The following is an 18,519-nucleotide window of genomic DNA, read 5'->3' on the forward strand; positions in this document are numbered from 1 at the left end:
TGGGAAATGAAGAGAAAACGTACAGCAGGGGAGGAAGGGAAATGAAGAGAGAAAATAAGACTGGGGACGACTAAATAAGGCAGCAGAAGTCGATAAGGGAAGGCGAGGAATAGGAATATTAACGTGGAGAGGATGCGGGGAGAAAAGCGAAGGATAATGTGGTGATGAAAAGAAAGATGAGTGATGAAAATAAGGGCAGATGGAAGAGGAAGGGGAGAATGGAGGTGGAAAAACAAGGGGATGAAAATGAGGAAAGAAAATGTCTAAAATGAAGAGGAAAAACAATGAGGAAACTGAATTTGCAGAAGGAATGAGAAGAAGAATACTGAGAAAGAAAAAGGGGGACCCAAAGGGAGGAGCAATGAGGAGAGAAACTATGGAAATAAAAGTTTGAGGAGTGAGGTAAATAAACATGGAGAAAGGAACGGAATCGATACTGGGGAAGAAACGTGCAGACCGAGGAGAAGACAGGGAGGGAGAGAAGACAAATGAGGAAGAAAAATGAGAAACAAGGAGAAGTCTGAGAAACTGGGTAAACATCTAAGTCAGTGGGAGTGTTGGAACCCAGACAAAAATGAGGTTCTTCGTCCTTCTCGCTGTCAGTGGTGGAGATAGACAGACAGACAGACAGAGGCCAGCAGAGAGGCTCTGCAGGCTGGCAGAGAGAGAGAGAGAGAGAGAGAGAGAGACAGACAGACAGACAGACAGACAGACAGGCAGACAGACAGGCAGAGTCATTGATAGATAGATAGATAGGTAGATAGACAGATAGATAAACAGACAGACAGACAGACAGACAAACAGACAAAAGCAAGCAGGCAAGCAGGCTGGCAGGCCGGTCGGCGGACAGACAGACAAACATAGAAAAAATAGAGAGACCGGCAGCCAGGAAAGGAGATAGACGGAAAAAGACAGATAAAACCAACTGGCAAACGGACAGAAAGAAAAACAGACTTGCAGACAAACAGAAAGATAGACAAGGAAGCAAGCAGGCAGGCAGGCAGGTAAGCAAGCAGAAAGGCGGGCAGCACACTCAGACAAAAACAAAGACGGAGACAGGGACAGGCAGATACAAGGACAGGGACAGACGGGAGAAATAGGAACAGAAAAGAAAAAGAACAGACAGGCACAGGAGCGGGGAGAGAGACAAACAGGAACAAAGACAGACTGGGACAGAGGCAGGAACAGACTGAGACAAACTGGGACAGAAACAGACAGGGGGAGGAATAGGGACGTGCAGGGACGGGAACAGATAGGAACACACAGTGACAACCAGGGATAGACAGGCACAGACACAGAAGCAGGGACAGCAATAGAGATGGACAGACAGGGACAGGGGCAGGCGTAGATGGAAGCAGAGAGGCACAGGCAGAGACTAGGACAGACAGGGAAGGGTCAGGGACAGAGATGGACATACAGGAACTGGGACATACAGAGACAGAGAGGGACAGACAGGAATGGGAATAGGAACTGACTGAGACAAACAGGGACAATGGCAAACAGGGACAGCGATAGGGACGGGTAGGGACGGACGGGGACACGGACAACTAGGGACAGGCTGGGACAAGCAAGGACAAACAGATCCAGGGATAGACACTGACAGGAACACGGACGGACAAGAACAGACAGGGACAAGGACAGACAGGAACAGACAGAAACAGACAGGGACGGGGACAGAAGGACAGACAGGAATAGGGACAGACATGAACAAGATTAGGGACAGATAGGGATAGGGACAAATAGGAACAGGGAAAGTCAGGGAGAGGGAGAGGGAGGGGCAGATGGACAGACAGGGTTAAGGAGAGACAGGGACAAGGATTGGTGGACCGACAGGGACAGGGACAGACAGGGACGTGAATATTGTATTAATTATTATTTTATTTTAAGCTGTTTTCTAAAGACATTGTAAATTCCTTTCAAGTCTGTAACAATTTAGTAACATGTCGCTACTCACGTGCACAGTAGTATGTGTGGAATATTAATGCCAACAGCCGCGGACATCCTTTTTCAAATAATTATTTTTGTATAACAAAGCACACCAAACATTCATCTTCGACATGTTTTTGTTGTTTTTGTATGGATAAGTCTTCTTTCGATTTATGGCACGTTATATTTAATTGTTATAAACAAATATCAAATATCGAATATTGAACTAACTACTAACTTAAGGTTACTTTGCCCCTCTCCACTCCTCTCCCTCTCCCGTCCTCTCTCGATCTCTCTCTCCTTCTCCCTCTCTCTCTCCTCTCCTCCCTCTCCCCTCTCTCCCACTCCCCTCCTCTCCCTCTCCCTTTTTCCCGCTTCCTTCCTCATCCTCTCCCCCTCCCTGAAGAGGTGACTGGAGGTTTATCAATCATGCAATAGCATCAAAATGAGTAAGAAGGATTAAATGTAATGGATATAGGTAGGCTGTGAAAAGTTGGGAAGAGATCTTGAGTAACTCGTGGAAACATTTATATTCTTATGTATTTCCCCCTTTCCTTGGGGGAAGCAGCCTAGGTATATAGATAGATAGAGATTTTGGAGGAGCTAATAAAACACCATCACATGTACAGTTGGCCACATATGAACTTATGGCAGAGTCTGTGGGAAGTGCAGATCTAGCTACAATTTTCAGCTTTAGTGCATTACAGTTGCTTTTGGTCATTTCAACTACTATTTGACACCTCTGTCCTTTCATGTCAGTGCCACCAACAAATATGTGATTATGTCAAGCTTGTTAAGTGTACCAACTGCTAGACCTGTGTTATACACCGATGCTGTCTCGGGTTCAAATGGTGCCAACAGTACCTAATATATATATATATATATATATAATATATATATATATATATATATATATATATATATATATATATATATATATATATATATATATATATATATATATATATATATATATATATATATATATATATATTGTTCCTCTTGCTAAGTCAACTCACTCTCTTTGAATGAAACAGATTTGCAAGGCTGTGAGGAAATGGAAAGAAGTCTGTGGTAGCTTGTGGAAATAGATGTTGCATTTCTTTTAAAGGAAATACTCACTCACCATATCAAGGAGTTTTTCCAGATACAACATTGGTAACGTTGTAAAAGAAATTGTAAGGCATTCAGGATTCAGTAATACCTATTTCTACCAATAATACATGTGTTTCGTTACTTTACTGCACAGCCATGCCGTATACTGTACGTAATGTACTGAGTATAAAACAATGAATTATTTACCTCTCCAGTCCTAACACATTTTTAGGTTGTATTCTTGTCTGATCAGCTGATCAGGTCAGGTGCGGGTAAGGGGATGGGTCCATTATGATGTGGCAGGGGCAAACCAACTTTGCTGCTGGGCCCTGTTATGGATGTCGCTGACTGCACTGCGCAGTTGACCCTCAAAGTGCGGTATGGTGCCGTGAGGATCTGTCCCTTCTTCCCTTGGGGCTAAGATACGAATAAATATGTGTGTGAGGATGAGTATATTGGGAGTGTGTCGTCTTCTCTCGGCTACCTCCCTTTCTTTGGGGAAAGCAACCTGGGTATATAGATAGACTTCTTGTCACCAGCAAACGATTCTACCTTGCTTTAGGAGCGACTCTTCAGTCTGGGAGGGGTTAGGTACTCTTTTTCATTTTGTTTCAGGTGGTTCTCATTTGCCCCCCTCTCTCAAAAAAAAAAAAACTAGTAGCAATAAGAATATGCCAAATATACGTTACCGGCTTAATTGCGTGACTTTTTCAGATGGACGGTCTTATTTCTTTAAGCATCCTCAGAATTTCTGTTTAAAATGAAAAGTCAAAGCATTCGCCCACGCATGAGTATCGTCCACCTTCACTAAAAAAGTAGATCAGTAGTCCTCTGGCAATCGAGGCTTATCATCACAGGATACCCCTCTGAAAGTCTTGGGACTTCGCCCTCAGCGTTTCAGTGTCTCTTTGCGTTCCTGTAAAAAAAAAAAAAAAATCAATAATTCTCTGGCAATCAGAGGAATAACATTGCAGCTTTGCCAAAATTATTAACCACAAAGCCAGATATCCCGGGATACTGCCTACAAAGTCTGGAGACAATTAGCTCACTTATTTTTGAGATATTTTGCCAACAGACAGACACATACAGGGACACAGACACAGACAATTCCATTATCGTTACGCTAGGCAGATGATAATCAGTTAATTGCCACAGATTCTTCATGTCACTTCTATGACCCAGGTAGTGCAATGAAATTCGATCACAAACTATATCTCAGGGAACCAGCTTTTTCTTTTTCTTTAGACATATTTTTAGTTACTAGGAGTAAGTAGCCAGCCTTAGTTTTGATCCATTGTTTTTACTCTTATATGTTCTGCTTTACTAAGCTCTACAATGCGTATTAAATCCCTTTGTTTTAAAACCAGGCAGATATTGTGAATAATACTGTCGCTTCTGAGTGTACATTTTCTACACTTATCAAAGAACTATGTACTGGTACCTGTGACAGTTTATAACATGAGGCTGTCAGTGGACGAACACTAAAGGAGCCATAAGCAACGAACAGAGAAGATGGTCAGACATCGATGTCTTTTTTTTTTTTTTTTTACCATGCCATCCTAAGAGATTTTCCACGGAGAAATGCCATAAAAACAATGAGGCTCCTCAATGGTGAACTCCAATGGCGCCATAAGTCCAAAATTATTATATCCCCCACTTTCTCAATTTCAGTATTGACACATTCAGCATTACTCCATGGAACTCTTCATATGATATAGTCTGCATATCATGCACTTCCAATATTAATTGTACTTCCAAAGTGCTCGTTTATATTAATAACATAAAATAGGCGTTAGAAATAAAATAACTTTGGATTTGTTTCATTTTGCCGGATGCTTTCCTAGATACGTTTATGTTTTGTTGTACATTTTTCTGTTCTTTAGACTGAAGTGGAGACAGACATAAAGTAAAAAAGGCAGCAAAGGTTGCCATTCCCAGAATATCTGAGAAAGTCAAAATGATGACCCATTTGCTTCGAGATGCCAAGATACACTGGGTTTAGAGCACTAGAGGTATAAGGAGAAGTAGACTGAGAAAACATTTCTAGAGAGGACCCGCTGAGTATATGAACAACTTAGATTAACTCATTAACTCAATTTGTCACAGCCAGCGTGTGACTGTTGGATATGTAGATTCATTTTTCATGCATCAATGTTTCATTAGTTCTCGAGTCGGTATTAAAGTTAAGCTCATTTTCCCAATAGGAGGTGAGGAGGGATTTCACCAGCTTAGAGTCTGCAGTCACCTGGCAGCCCTGCCCTTGCTCGGACTAACCACCACCGCCACGAGGCTCTAGTGCAGCTGTATACCGTTCCGTGTGATTCTACTTTTGGAATCGAGTGCAATTGAATTTATTTGAGAAATTGTTGCAGTGCTGTGAATCAGTGATGATTTCAATTTATTTAGTAAGTTAATGGCTGCGTGTCAGTGAGGAAACAGAAAGGTTACGGTCGGTGGCGGGAAGGTGTGTGGTGGTCCGAGCCTGGGCCGTGCTCCAGTGACTCTAATTCAATCATTCCTTCATTATTTACTTTAACTTAACGTTAATATACAAACTTTATTTGATATTCTTGCACCTGCATTTAAGACGCTGTTTCTGCTTAAGCATACTGACTTTGTAATAAGAATAACGAACTTTTGAGGTTATTAATTTTCTGAGGTACCTTTAACAATGGCAGAGGTGAAGTGCTTGATTGAAGCACTCAATCATTAAAGACAAGTAATTTATTTGTTTGTAAATATTGTGAATATTTGTTTTGAATATATAGATATGAAAATTTTACTTTGTTTGATGATACCTGTGTTTGCCTGGTCAGTAAGGATTTAGTGTGCACGATGCAAAGAACCTCCTCATAAAACTCTATTGATAATATTTCTGGGGAGCATATTAATGCTCGGTTAAGAGTTTTATGACACTCTTACACTACAGAGGTGTACAGAAAAGTTGTAAGACTGTTCAGGCCAGATATGCTGTGTGCCTGCCATAAAATGGAAGTGGCTTACAGGCTGAGGTCAGGAAGGTCAGTGACCATTTTAACAACACACACACACACACACGCACATAAACACACACGACATATATGACACACACACACACACACACACACACATATATATATATATATATATATATATATATATATATATATATATATATATATATATATATATATATATATATATAAATAGAGAGAGAGAGAGAGGGTACAAATGAAAACCTTGCATCTTCCGCTAAATGTCATATTTTTATTTCCAGTATCATACAAACGTAGAAACAGCTAAATATATGCTCATTATTTATACAATTCTTCTAACACAAAACACACCATTATTACATTAATCAATAATAATAGATAACTTCCACCCATGCACTATATAACTTAAAGAAATATAAATAACAAAGAAATAAAAATCATCACCATAGTTTCTGCCTACCATCTTCCCGTATCCCTGGCTCAGAGTTGTATTCAGAAGGTCACACCAAATAGTAACTGCTGTTGGTACATTTTGTTCACTTTTACTTGGCCTAAAATTGCCATCTCTCCTTTTGAAATATTGCAAGAGATTAACATAAGAATGTGGCGCTAGCCACAGAAAAGTCCTGTGGGCAAGATGTTGGGTCGTAGTAATGCCTTGTTCTGACACTGAACTACGTGAAATAAAGTAAGGAAGGACAAAAACTTGGACCACGTTAAAGTGAATGAACAATATTAGGAAATTTTTATGGACTGGACAAGTAACAATGTCATCGCTAATTGTTCAGCGTCTGATTAATAAAGCTTCGAAATAACACCTTAAAAAATACAGTCCACTGACGCATACAGTATTGCTAATGACGTCTTCTGTGTATTTTCTTGCTATCCCCCGACACTTTTCGTCTTAGTTTAGATTTTTTTTTTTTTTTGGGGGGGAAGGGGGAGGTTTAGCGAGTCTAAGTTAACCCATTACTGCTGGAGGTCCTGAAGTTGAATACTGACTTGTACTACGAAGAATTTAGTTTTAAAAATCAATAGCTAATCAAATAAAAAAGACAATAGAGTGAAGGAGTTAACACTGGCCAAGAAGTGAGAGTTCAATATAAAACCCTAGAGCAGTAATTCTGGTTGCTGAGGTTTCGCAACGCCTCTTTCTCAGCGAATTAAAATTATGCTTATGGCAGTTTTTTTTCCACCTGTACGTTACTGCTGGACACTCTGTCGTGGCTACAAATATATGAATAACACACAAGAAACACTTATAGATGTTATGTGCATAACAAATCGCTAAGTGAAAACTGCTCCGAGTTCGTCTATGCCAGTTAAAATACGGCCCATTGGTGAATTCCATGGGTAAGTCTTGGAGGGGTAAACAGCTACTGTGGCAAAAGATTGTCCCATAATTTGCAGAAAAATATAATCATCAACCTCTGAAACACAAACCTATGTTTTATCTCCAGTACAGACATCACAATTGGGCAGTACCCATACGCTTACAGGAAACGTCAGTATCAGCCGTAGTGACAACAGTATCGGGTATTTTGTATGAAGCGTCTCTGACGGTTACTGGTCACACTGATTAATCATCTCATACAATATGTGCGGTTCTTGTATTCTCTTCCAGACGATTTCATTCGCTTTCTGAGAGAGCATTATAGAAACCTGAGAGTGTCGAGTACTGTTACCAATAGTCCTCTCACTGTTGGGACAGCTGTTGCCTTTTATTCCATGTAATGTCACAGAATGAGTCACTGGCGCCTGAGTGTTCTAGCAATACCGTCACAATTACCTCTCTCTTGGTCCACACAACTCAGGTCCGTATTCTCGTCGGGTGAGCAGACTTCCTAGCACCTCTTCTTTAGCGATTCATTTTCAGATATGGCTGGTTAATATCCTTTTGCAGAGTATGGTGTTATCTACGCAGAGTATGGTGTTGTTGAAAGCATTTATGTTACACGGAGAGGGACAGTAAGGTGTAATAAGCAAAACATAATCGCTTAGGAATAGAGGATGTTTCCTTACTCGACAAAAATATGGTCCGTTCTTCTATTCCACACTGCGCACGATGATTTTATTCATTATGAAAGTGAGTATAGCAGCCAGAGAATGTTATTCCAACCATTTCCCCCCCCCCTCTCATGGTCGTGACATGTCTAGTATTGAAATCTGACTGACACTGACATTTTTATTCAGCTAAGGATCATAATTATGCTTAGGGCTTGAATCGAAAGCTTACTCCAATTTTTTATGATGGCTTTTGAAGTAGGTGATGATGATGGAATGTATCTGGTCATTCTAGATGGTTGCTGACTGCGTCCTGTAACATGGAATGAACGCTGACAATACCTAACAACCACAGCTGTTCTATAGATGACCTTCAGTAATTTGGGTTGTGCTTTCTAATTTGCAATATAAGGTTTAAACAGATGACACTGAGTGTTAATACAGTCACCATTAACCCTTTCATGGTAGGGGAAACTTTAGAACTGCATTCTATTCTAGCTAGCACTAGACCATTTTATTCAGTTGGGAGTGCATCATAGTACAATAGCAGGATAATTAATACTGTCAACATTTACATTCTCATGGTCGGAACAAATTCAGTAGTCTATTCCAGTTAACTTTTGACTGTTTAACTGAAAAATGTGTCAGGGATCTTTATTGTTAATACTATCACCTTTAACTCTTTCAGTGTCAGGACAGTTCTTGTTTATATTCCAGCCAATAACTCTTTCAGTGTCAGGACAGTTCTAGTTTGTATTCCAGCCAATAACTCTTTCAGTGTCAGGACAGTTCTAGTTTGTATTCCAGCCAATAACTCTTTCAGTGTCAGGACAGTTCTAGTTTGTATTCCAGCCAATGCCAGACGACTTTGCTGCGCTAAGGGTCCTAGCACCCCGAGAGCTGATCACCATAATGTCCGGCTCTGGGAGTGTATTCTTAACTCACTTAATCTTTTTTTTTCCTCATTCTGTTTGCCACCAGATGAATTTATTCGGCTCTGGACTCAAGCTGATAAAAATCAATGACGTTATCCTTGTTCCCACTGTCATCATCACTATTATTATCATTATCACTGTCATCATCACAGTTTATTCACCGGTGTTAATCTTTCGTTACACACACACACACACACACATGTACAGACGCACTCACGCACGCTTCTGCGTGCGAGTGCTCGTCTTGTCTGTCCATCCGCTACATTACTGGAAGTTTAGGCTGTGCATGTTCATGCAAAGTAAATTCGAAATTTTCGAAATGTAGAAGTTACTAAAGGGAAATATTTTGAAAATGTGTACAGGTCTTGCTTCTAAGGTGGAGCCAGGATTTCGAAGTCTTAGATGATGTGGAAGTGATTGTAGGACCCCTTTCATAGGGCATGCTGCTTGATATTCTTCTTTTCTGCTTTCTTTGTTTATTTCTAGATTATACTTCCCCTTGTCTCTTAGATATGATGATGATGATAAAATACCCATTCCAACACTGTTTATCCGTCGTGGAAGAAATCCAGAGAACGGAGATAATGGACTGGCAGAATGGAGAGAGAAATTTAAAATGAACAAAAGCTCAAAAGATCATAATAAAAGAGGACATGTGCGGTAGGCCGGTTGGTTCATACTGCGCAGCTCCTTTCAAGAGTATGACCCGTATTCTTGTCAGTTCAGGAAGCTCCCTAACACCTCTTCATAAGCGAGATGCATTTTGCTAATTACTCTTTACTGTCCTTTCTCGCATCACTTAAATTATTTCAGTACCGCCATACTTAGCATAAATGACAAAGAAACTGACAACAACCAGGCGTATAAAAAAAATTAATAGCTAAGAAAGTGGTGCTAGGGAGCTTCCTTATCCATGTAGAATGGTATCTCGTCACAATGAGTTTGGATTTGGATGCAAGACCTTATTAAAAGTGATATAGGAGGCCTCTCAGTTTGTTTTCCTTAGCAATTTATTTTGCATTTTACAGCTTACCATTCTTTTCCGTTCCGTTTATCACTATTAATATTGATATAATTTTCATCAAAAGCATACACGGAGATATTAAGGTATACTGTACATAATGAATCACTAAGGCAGAAGTAGTATTGAATCCCCTAAGTCACTCATAATATGAGCCATCATATAAGGAAATTGTCTGCTTGTTTAAGTTGAGGTAAATACTGGAATAGAAACATCCCTTTTCATTAGGTGACATTCACACAAAACTTTTATTATAGTGCTTTTACCATAACCTGGCCGAGGTTTTTGTCATTCTGAATCTACTTCACGCAGCGAAATGACATACACTACCACGGCTCAGCAGCCATTAAAAAATCTGCGTGGCTTGCATCATATTCTAGAGTTAACTTCTTGCTACAACTCAACATTCAAAATGGAGAGACGACAATTTTAAGCCCTTAGAATAAAAAGAGTTTAGTGTCATTTGTATGATGCTTGGTTGAGAATGCGGAATGGAACTTGGTTTAAAGAATCAGAGTGATCTTTATCCACATTTTACCCTGACATATACGATCGGAGGGTTTGCACCAAAATATGTGCATGGTACGATGCTCCATGACTCCACTACGAATGTGAGACAAGGAAGAAGGGGAGGGGGGGAAGAAAATGAGAGGCTAAGAAGGAGAGAGATGACGCGAAATTCACTGGGGAGAGAGAGAGAGAGAGAGAGAGAGAGAGAGAGAGATGGTTGGGTTGTTGTTGTTGTTGTTATTGTTGTTGTAAGCCCAGACTTAACTGTATGTGAACTCAGTGGGTAAAAAGAATTCGTATTGTTCAACCAAGCACTCTGAGATATTAGGCTGCGGGTATACTGAAGAAGTGTCTATTTTGTAGTATTGTGGTGCATTAGGCTAGTATTAGTGTTCTGGTGAGGGATGCTGCTTTCCAGTGTGGACATAATGAATTTGTGTGTGTGTGTGTGTGTGTGTGTGTGTGTGTGTGTGTGTGTGTGTGTGTGTGTGTGTGTGTGTGTGTGTGTGTGTGTGTGTGTGTGTGTGTGTGTGTGTGTGTGTGTGTGTGTGTGTGTGTGTGTGTGTGTGTGTGTGTGTGTGTGTGTGTGTGTGTGTGTGTGTGTGTGTGTGTGTGTGTGTGTGTGTGTGTGTGTGTGTGTGTGTGTGTGTGTGTGTGTGTGTGTGTGTGTGTGTGTGTGTGTGTGTGTGTGTGTGTGTGTGTGTGTGTGTGTGTGTGTGTGTGTGTGTGTGTGTGTGTGTGTGTGTGTGTGTGTGTGTGTGTGTGTGTGTGTGTGTGTGTGTGTGTGTGTGTGTGTGTGTGTGTGTGTGTGTGTGTGTGTGTGTGTGTGTGTGTGTGTGTGTGTGTGTGTGTGTGTGTGTGTGTGTGTGTGTGTGTGTGTGTGTGTGTGTGTGTGTGTGTGTGTGTGTGTGTGTGTGTGTGTGTGTGTGTGTGTGTGTGTGTGTGTGTGTGTGTGTGTGTGTGTGTGTGTGTGTGTGTGTGTGTGTGTGTGTGTGTGTGTGTGTGTGTGTGTGTGTGTGTGTGTGTGTGTGTGTGTGTGTGTGTGTGTGCGCTTAAACTTGTCAGTAGCCTATCTGTGGTGACTGTGGTAAGGTTGCAACACAGTCTGGAGTGGCGTAATTCAGTGCCGTTCCTATGATATGCTTCTAGACTGTTTCGGAGATTCCTTCAGCTGTTTGAAGGTGGCGCTTGTGAGTGTTTTCAATGAACTGAATTCACGGGATTTCATCGCCTTAAAATTTCTTGTAAATTGTAAAAGGTCATATCCATGTGCAACAAGACCTAGAATTTTGACGTGTCTTTCCAGTGGAAGTGACTAGTTATGGAGGGAGCTCAGAGAATATGTGTAAGATTCATATTTGTATGGAGTTAAGGAGCGACATTGATTTAATTTGTAGAGAAGATTGTATGTTTTGTCTAAGCCAGGGTCATAATGACAAAAGATGCGGTTGGAGATGGTGTACTGTTTTTTAAATTTTTGGGGTATGATGAAGATACTGACATGTCATCACTGTAAGAAAGTAGTGCTATTAAAAAATGGAAAGATTAGAAAGTCGTGGTGGATTAGGTCAAGTGACAGTGAATGGAATGATCCTTGTGGGACACCCATGGGTAATATTCAGAATTAAGAACTTTGGTCTTTTTTTTTTTTTTTTTTTTTTTTTTGAGTATGAGTTAGTTTTTGCTAAAATATAACTTATGTCTGTTGCTGCCCTTGTGGTTCCTAGTGGAGGATGTTTCACACTGAAACCAACTTATATGTATCAGTTTAATATGGAAAGAAGTGTGGTGGTTTGACGGTGGAGTTCTCGGATCGGAAGGAGCTATAACTTATGGTGGCCAGGGCATGACTGTAGCACCACTGAAACTGGGTGGTACCCCCAGGTTGAATAAAAATCTGATCACAGGGAGAGCTTGTGCTCTCATCTGATGAGCCCTCGGGATTAGTTTCTGACCATCACACTTTACTGAACTTTTTCAGCGTTTCAGTAACACAGAGAGTAGGCCAGGATGCTCTCTCATACAATTTACGCTAACTATTCACACCAAACTATATACACAATAATCATCACACTTCCTATTCTAAATACAGCAAAATGGCGTCTCAACAGTCTTGGAGTCCCCCCGATGTCGGGGGCATAAAAGCTCCTACCATCCACTACTCTCCTGGTGACAACCCAGTGAGTTGCAAGGAATCAATGTCTGACTCACTCTTTATTAATTTCTGCAACATTTGTGGCCTCTCTAATTTTCTCCCTGAGAACCACCAGCCCTCTTCCTCTAAACTTCACTTTCTCTTCCTCACTGAGATTCAACTGACTGGGACGGCTGATAGCATACCCATCTGTGTATCCTTCCTCTTTCTTTATACTCATTTCAAAGCTTTTATGTGTCTGTTTGCAACAACAAATCTTGCACTCATGTTCCTGAAGTTGAATCTACTGAATTCTCTACTCTTTGTCTTTGGCTATCCTGTCATTCTCTGACTAAATATATCTGTGGTGTTTATTTATCCCCTCATTCTGCTAACCATGGAGATCTCATTATCTTAATTTAAGTAGGAACACATCCTATCAATTTCTCCTTTCTGTGAAATCTCCATTCTAGGTGAGTTCAGTGTTCACCACCACCTTTGGCTCTCCTTACCACTCACTCACTGATCCACCTGGTGAACAAGCATACATATTTTCAATCCATAGTGATCAACAGCAGCTTGCACAGCATCCTACCTGTATCCTTGACCACCTTGGAAACTTCCAGCATACTTGACCTCTTCCTTACAACTAATCCTTCTACTTACTATGCTCATTTTTCTCTCCGTTGGGCTCCTCCAATTACAACCATATCAACTTAACCTGTCCCATCACTCCAGTAAGGCCCACGGGCCTTTCCAAGTAGCAATGGTTGTTTTACTTTGGAGCTGCTGACTGGGAGGTTCTCAGGCAGTACTTCTTTGATTTTCCCTGGAATGATTAATGCTTCCATGATTGAGAGAAATCTTAGTGTGCTTCGTGCATTTCGGAGGTTATTCTCTCAAGCATGGAAGCAAACATTCGTTTCTCTTATCCTAGGCAAATGCAGAAAAAAAAAATCATGCTTGTTCTAAAACGGTCCACAACAAGGAGAAGGCCTACAATAGGTAACGGAGCCAACCCATCCCTGAATCTCATCTCTTTTACGTCTCTTCCCAGAATGTGCAAAGCCTGTTCTCTGCTCTACAAAGAATAACTTCATTCGTTCTAAATGCTCTGAACTCTCTGATTCAAATTTTCCTGATCCATCTGGCACCCTGGCAAAAAACCTCTGTAACAACTTTACTTCATCATCCTTCTCTCCTCTTTTCATCTTTGTATCTGTTTCTTCAACTGAAAAGGGACTCTTTGCTCAGCCCTTCTCCTTCACTTCTACCTCAGACGATTCCGGTGCTATTCCTCCATCACTTCCCTCCTCTGACTTCCTCGTGATTGACATATAATTTCTTTAAGTGATGTACTCTCTGTCCTCACTGGCCTCAATGCTACCAAGTTATGTGGATCTGATGGGGTCCCTCCAGTTGTCCTCAAGAACTGTGCTTCTTTGCTTACACCCTGCCTAGGTAAACTCTTTCGCCTTTGCCTGGCGACTTGTACATTTCCTTCTTGCTGGTAGTTTGTGGTCATTCAGCCCATCCCAAAGAACGGTGGCCGTTGGAAGATCTCTAGCTAACGCCCATTTGCTTCAAAATCCTTTAATTCTAAAGCTTTTGAACCTACTTTAAAAGAAAAATGTATCTTTATTATCAAAACCTTCAATTCAATCTCCAATATGAGCTGCCAAGGATGCTCCACTGGCGATCTTCTCACCTTCTTTCATATTCCGGGTCATCATCCTTTCAGGACTTTGGTGAATGCTGTGCCATTGCATTTGATATCTCAAGGTCGAGTTTGGCATAAATCTTTAATTTCCAAATTGCCCTCTTATGGATTCTATCATTCTGTCATTGCCTTTATCTGTGGCTTGCTTTCTTGTCGTTCTGTTGCTGCTGTGGTAGACGGCCACCATTCTTCTCCTGGACTTAGAGTTATTAATGGTGGTGCTCCTCAGGGTTGTGTCCTATCGCCAGTTCTCCTCTTTCTATTCACCAGTGACCTTTTAAGCTGTACATCTAATGGAATCTACTCATGCGCTAATGGCCTTACAATTTGCTTCTTGCAGCGTCCAAGCCTTTACTTCAACAAACTAGCAATGAGACAATGTTACACCCTACGTCCGACCTGGTTCATATCTCTGATTGGGGTAATCATAATCTTGTTTTTTTTCTTTTTTCTTAAATGTATCAAAAACTCTGTTCTTACATCTTCCAACCGTCAAAATCTCTCCACACGAGTATCCTCTAATTTTTAACAATATCCAACTGAATTCTGCATCACCTATAAACATACCTTGGGTTTTATTCTCTCGTGAGTATCTTGAAAAGATCATATTACCTCTTTTATAAAATCAGCTTTAAAGAGACTGGCTGTGCTAAACTGATTCCATGCCTTCTTTACCCCACACAGTTTTTAATTGACGGAGGGATTTTATTCGCCCCTGTGTAGAGTACAAATCTCATGTGGGGAAGCTCCCCACAAAAAGCTCTTCTCAACAAGATGGAATCAAATTCTTCTGTCTCATTAACTCTCCTACTCTAACTAGCTTCCTTCAGCCTTTGTCTCTTAGCCGCACTGTTCCTTCTTTATCTGTTTTCTCGCGCTACATTAATGGTCACTGTTTCTCTGAAATGTCTGCTTCCATTCCTCCACCGCTTAGGCGGGTGTGCAGCGCCTGTCTAGCAGCAAATTCTCATCCTTTTTCGGTCCAATTCTCTAATAGAAGAGGTAACCGTTACTCCCAGTCCTTTAGGTGTCTAACAGGTCAACTATGGAATTGCCTTTCTTTGTATTTCCTATTTGTTATGACCTCCAGCCGTTTAAGTGCAATGTGTTCAGGCAACTCGAAGTGAAAGTATCTTGAATTTGGCTCTCTTATTTTGTTTTCTAATATTTTCTTAGCGGGAGTAAACGTGCGGGCGTCTGGCCTTTGGTTCCTTCTTTCTCGCACAACAAAGATGATTTTCTATCATGGTCAAAGTTACTGGAAATTCTAGGCTGGTATTCTACTCTTAAATGCTCTGGACCATAATAATTTAGCCTTGAGCCCCTGTGCTGCCAAGGGGGTATTGGGGGATTGACTCTGTGGTGGTTGAGTTCCTGGGTTGACATCGATGTTGGGTCCCGTTGGGAGTCTGATGAAGGGATCTATCTGTCTATCTGTTGCCAGACGCCTTAAACCCGTAAGAGGTGACCACAAACAAATCGCCTCCATGTCGCCCTGTCCCCCGCCATTTCACTTCCCTGCTCCCAGCTTACACCCCCCTCTCTCATATACTACTCCACTGCATCCCTCCATCTCATAGTCCGTAGTAATACTCTTTACACGATTTGGGAACCTGTATGTAGCAGTAATATTGGACTGTATGATGGACTGATGGGTGCTGTATGTGGTTTGAGTGTAGGGATGATGACTGCTTTCTTCCAGATATCACGATCTGGGTTGTGGGTCCAGAAGCTGAGAAGATAATATTGGAGAGAAATAAGTGAGGGAGACGTTAGGGGGGAGAGAGATGACTGGAGACGATTTGATTGGGTATGTGTATCCCGCCTTCCGGGTCTGTTGCGGCAGGTTGATGTTGGACGAGGTCACACTCGCCTGGGGTCTGGTCAGCTGCGGAGAAAGACGATGTGAGGTTAAATATGACGTTACAGAATGTGTTGTGATGAGAGAGAGAGAGAGAGAGAGAGAGAGAGAGAGAGAGAGGCTGACAACAGAAAAATAATCAAACTTAATACTGAACATAGCATACAGTATACTGCATGGCCGGGTAGCAGACGCACTGAAGGGTTTGCGTCGTACTCTATGTCGCTTCAATTTCGTAGCACTTCTCCCTCGGCGATTTACTCTGCACATTACACCTCAGTATCCCCTTGTATGTTATTGATGCAAGCTATGTCGATATTAAAAGGGAAAAAATGACGTACAAGAGAATGTAAAACTGTCACATGTAAAAATAAATTCCCTAAGGCTCAGATGCTACCAAATCTCCAAATGTATGTAATGGGCTGGACATTTGATGGGCAACGGGACTAGGGCAACAATGTATATACTATGAAAATAGATGTTGTATGAGTAGTGGGCTGAGTACAGTGAAGTACCTCCAGCACATAACATTTCCCAAATAAAAAAAACTTCCACACACTCAAGAGGCTTACCAGCGAAGATCAATCCTTTCATGTCTGACAATTTCCATATGCTCTCCCCGACACAACGCACACACGGTATCAACATTATCTCGTAGTCTACCTCTAATACCACGACATCTTTCATGCACCCACTTAACATAGTTACTGCACAAGATTGACTTACTTTCCACGCTCTTGTAGCAAACCACACATGGCCACTTTCCCTCTGCTTTCACAGTACCACCACAAGCTGTAGATATCATTTTAAAAATTTCCCATTTACTCTCAAACCCTTATGCCCCTTTTCAAATCTCAGCTTCCTAAATCTTTCCACATCCTCCTTTAAATTCTCTGCAGTCAACACCAAGTCATCAGCATATAATAACTCCTATGGGAGTCTTTTTCTAAAGTCAAGTGAGACACTTTCAAGCCCCATAACAAACAAAAAGGGACTCAAGACTAACCCCTGATCCACGCCCATAGTCACGGAAAACTTATCATTCAAGTCTTCATTCTCTCTTCCCTGAGTGCAAGCACACATATACATAGCCGTGCCCACTCTAACCAGCTGCTCCTAGACTCCAAGTTTTCTCATTGCCCACTTCATCATTTCCCTAAGGACTCTGTCAAATGCCTTCTCCAAATCAACAAAAACAAAGTAAAACTCCCTTTTCTTTCCTACATATTTTTCTGAGGATGTTGGGCATTTAATAGGGACATTAGTGGTCCCTCTTACTTGCATAAACCCAAACTGCATCCAATCAATATTTGTTCTTTCCCTAACCACACCTTCTTTGACTCTTTCCATTAATCTCATTATATGGTCCAAAAGTTTAATGCCTCTATAATTTCCTCTTTCCAGTGCATCATCCTTCCCCTTGTTCACGTTAACATCACACTCTTCAGCCAGCCATCTGTGACAACACATTCATATATGATAGTATTTGTCTGGTCAATAGCTAAATCACTTCTATATTTCGTAAGACCTTCAGCATTTCTGCAATCAACCCAGACACATCTGCCGCCTTCTCAGCAGCATCCTGCCTACTATAGTAGCAGCATCAATTAAAGGCCAAGGGCCAAACACTGGATCCGCTGACTCCAAACCTTTCCTATTCCAGTCAAGCTCCTCATTCATCAACCAGTTATAATGCTTTCTCCAGGCGTCCTTCTTACTGTCAGTCTCCGCCACTACCTTTCCTTCATCATTCTTCATACACTGCTCACCTCTGATATCCCTGTTTTCCCTCTTCATCTGATTTGCCACCTTAAATACTAAATTCTCCCTTTCAGCGTTATTTATGGTTTCCAGGAAAAGCCTCTAAGATTCAGATACCTCCTTTCTAGCCCTATGCTTGGTAGCCAAGTACCCCTTTCATGCTACCACCCATTTTCCATTCCCGGAAAACCCCTTTATTTTTTATTTTTTTTCCCTTTAAATGCGACTTCTACACCCTCATCCTACCACCATGTTATATCTTGGGGGGCCCTCTGTCCATGAATACACTGTATCAGTAACCCTTAAGAGATTGCTCTTGAGAGCTCTGCTGTACTGTTCTTCCACACCTCTGTCAACAGCTCCCTATTCAGTCACAACTCGCTATAGAAGGCATCCGTCACTGCTAGGGTTTTCAGCTTCTATATTTTCCTCCAAGGTGTATAGGTTCTCTTCTTCACCACCCGCTACTAAAGCACTATGTCATATATTAATTGCTGCACACACTCTTCACGCCCTATAACTTTAACGTTCCTGGCTAACCTCCAATCAGCCCTCCTGAACAGGAAATATTCATTCT

This window comes from Coenobita brevimanus, chromosome 68 (genome assembly GCF_032717465.1).
Source record: "Coenobita brevimanus isolate Jiangsu-jjx chromosome 68, ASM3271746v2, whole genome shotgun sequence".
Taxonomy (NCBI): Eukaryota; Metazoa; Arthropoda; class Malacostraca; order Decapoda; family Coenobitidae; genus Coenobita; species Coenobita brevimanus.